This window comes from Urocitellus parryii, chromosome X, assembly GCF_045843805.1.
Source record: "Urocitellus parryii isolate mUroPar1 chromosome X, mUroPar1.hap1, whole genome shotgun sequence".
Lineage (NCBI taxonomy): Eukaryota > Metazoa > Chordata > Mammalia > Rodentia > Sciuridae > Urocitellus > Urocitellus parryii.
This window is the reverse complement of record NC_135547.1, coordinates 89,343,876-89,347,664: the sequence shown is the minus strand read 5'-3', so window position 1 is coordinate 89,347,664 and position 3,789 is coordinate 89,343,876.

The following is a 3,789-nucleotide window of genomic DNA, read 5'->3' as shown; positions in this document are numbered from 1 at the left end:
TTCTTTCATGGACACGTAGGTTAAGGAATCCTCCTGTTTCCCATAAACCTCTAGGCTTATCTTCATCATAGCAATCCTCACAATTTCATTGAATCATCAACCTACATGTCAATTTTTATCTACTTGGACTCCCAAATCTTATTTTTTTTATTTGACTGCCACCTCTCTAATTTTATGTGGCTCTGCTTGCCTCAAAAAATTTTTAAACCTACATATTATAATCTACAGGTAAGTCAAAAAAAGAATCTATATTTTGTTTGTTTGTTTAAATACACCTACACAGTTCTAACAACTAAGCCCTGGAACTGTACAGAATTCTGAGCACAAAATGACAACTATTGAATTATTATTTTTTTCGTTAGACTAACAAATGCTAAATTGTCATTTCAACCTTTGGTATAAAATATTTTTTGTCCAATGTCACCCAAACTTAAAATTACTCTTAACTAATGCTTTCTCAAAATTCGATAAAATAACATTAAATGTGGATTATTTATTCTTTTTATTTTTTAATATGGCTCTATATAAGCATACCAGAATTTCTAACGATAAAACACCATCCAATTGATTATTCAACAATGTAAAATTGGAATGTTTTTAAAATTCTGCTCAAAAGCAATGTTAAACCATTGCCATTTTCTAGCAGGTGCAAAAAGGTTTTAATTAAAAGGGCCAATTAAAGGCATGCTTTGCCAGGCACAGTGGTGCATTCCTGTGATCTCAGCAGCTTGGGAGGCTGAGGCAAGAGAATCACAAGTTCAAAGCCAGCCTCAGCAAAAGAGAGGTGCTAAGCAACTCAGTGAGACCCTGTATCTAAATAAAATACAAAATAGGGCTGGGGATGTGGCTCAGTGGTCGTGTGCCCCTAAGTTCAATCCCCAGTACCCCCTCCACAAGGAAGAAACATGCCTCTCATGGGACTCCTGGATGGATTCCCTCTACATTTTTGGTCATTTGGACTTAATGGCCCAGAGGTAGTGTTTTTAATCTCAGAATGAAAAAAAAACACACACACACATTAAAATTCCCCAAAATTTAAGACTAAAATCTTTGTTTTTTCTTTTTTACCTCTAGTACTGTCCATCATGAGAAACACTGCGATAACCAAAAAAATCTTATAAGTGTGTATGTGTGTGTGTGAGTGTATGTGTGTGATTGAATGGTACATTTTCAATTGTATAAGATCTTTGTCTGTCAAAAAGTTATTCAACCTGATTCTTGGTTTCCCATTCTGTAAAATGTTGAGAATAGCAACCACTTCTCAGAGATCATGTGAGGATTGGGTTTCATAATAATATACATATAAATATTTTTGTGAACAATAAAGGGCCATATATGTGTTTTAGTTAGCTTTTTCATTGCTGCAACCAAAATACGTAACAAGAACAATTAAAGGAGGAAGAGTTTATTTGGGGGCTCACAGTTTCAGAGGTCTTTCAGTAGACAGCTGGCTCCATATCTTGGGGCCTGAGGTGAGGCAGGACATCATGGCAGAAGTGTGTGCAGAGAAAAGCAGCTGGGGACAAGGCACCAAGAAGCAGATAGAGATAAAACTCAGCTCACAAAACATAAACCCTAAAGAAGTATGCCGCCAGGGACCCACCTCCTCCAGGCACATCCTACCTGCTTATAGTCACCACTCAGTTAATTCCTATCAGAGAATTAATGCACTGGTTAGGTTACAGTTCTCATAACCCAATCATTTCACCTCTGTGCTTTCTTGCAATTTCTCACACTTGAGCTTTTGCGGGGATACTCTCTGGAAACTTTCTGGCACACTATGAATACAAAAGGCAAGTTTTATAAAAGCAAAGAATATTCAAGCTCAATTCCTGCTATACAATACAGTATTAAATGTTTTATTATACCAATGAGTTTATGCAATCTTAACCCATTTGGAAATTATAATAAATGATGCCTGACACTACACTAGGAATTTGAGATTTAAATGGATGAAACATGGTCTTTCTCTCAAGAAACTCATAATCTAACAGGGAAAAAACCTGAAAACAAATAACTACAAGTACTGTGACAGGATACCCGGTAGAAATGTATGCCTAGTACAGTTCAGACAAGTACTCCCAAGTCCTTTTACAGTCTCAGGCTCTTATTCCATTAATTACATCTTCCAATGTCTTCATCCTCTCTCTGTCTTCTGGCTCCTCCCTATTAAAAAAAAAGTCATGCTGCCTTCTCTGCCACAGTTAGTTTAGTGAGTGAATCAGACAAGTTCTTCATGGAACTGAAGGATTCACAGTGGAATTTCATTTTAACGTTAAATGGGAAGAGATGGCAATAGAGTATTGGTATAGTGAAGTGTCTTGCTTCAGTTCCTGAGAACCATGGCAGTGTCATTCACCAAAACAAGGATCCAAGGAGTAGGGAAAGTATTAGGGAAGGGAGGCAGACTCACATGTAAGTGAATAAATCATAATAATGTCTAATGCCTTGTATATGGCATGAAGTGGGAAAAAATAATCATGGAAGAAAATAGTTTCTGCCATTCCAAACTCAGCTTAAATCCTCATCCTGCTATATTTGAGCTTTGTGACCTTGAGAAATTATGTCTTTTTTTAATTAATTTTTTTTATTTATATACGACAGTGGAATGCATTACAATTCTTATACATATAGAGCACACTTTTTTCATATCTCTGGTTGTTTACAAAGTATATTCACACCAATTCATGTTTCAGCAATAAAAAAGAATAAAATCATGGCATTTGCAGTTAAACTGATGGAGTTAGAGTAGGGCAGTTGGGCAATCCCCCAAAACCAAATGCGGAATGTTTTCCTTGATATAAGAAGGCTGATTCATAGTGGGGTAGGGAGGGGGAGCATGGGTGGAGTAGAAGAACTCTAGATAGGGCAGAGGGGTTGGAAGTGAAGGGAGGGGGCAGGGGATTAGCAAGGTGGAATGTGATGAATATTATTATTCAAAGTACTTGTATGAGAAATTATGTCTTAAAGACGCCATCTTCTAAACATTATTGATCAGATTAAAAACATTACAGGCAGGCATAGTGGAATATATGTACAAGCTCAGCTATTTGAGAAGCTGAGGCAGGAGGATTGCTTGATTGTAGGATTTTAAGGCCAGCCTTGGCAAATAGCAAAATTTCAACCTTGAAAATTAATTATTTTCATCCCATTTTACTCATGCTTTAAAGTAATTTTAACTAGCAACAAGCAGTGACGACACCTATAATCCCAGTAGCATGGGAGGCTGAGACAGGAGGTTGCAAATTCAAAGCCAGGTTCAGCCACTTTGTGAGTCCCTAAGCAACTTAGCAAGATCCGGTCTCAAAATAAAATGGCTGGGAATGTGGTTCAGTGATTAACTACACTTGGGTTCAATGCCCAGTAAGAAAAATAACAGCAATTTTAAATTAATAACTTTTCAAAATCTAACCCCCCAAAAAATCTGTATCAAAAATTTTTAAGACATAGCACAGTGATTTAGGGCATGGATTCTGGAGTTTTGAATCCTTGGGTATGAAACTCAGTGTTTACTACAAGAGAATGAGCAATTTTTAACTTCCCAATTTTATCATCTATAAAAACCCATATTAAATTAGTAGTGCCAACCTCACAGGATTCTTATGAAAACTCAATGACTTAATATGTTAAGTATTATAATACAGTATCTAGAATATAGGAACTGTTAAATGTTTGCAGTTTAACATATTAAAATGTGTGCTTCCATATATCAGAGAAAGCATTCAACTGTTGACTTTTTGGTACTGGATTATTTCACATAGCATAATAGTCTCTAGTTCCAACCATTTA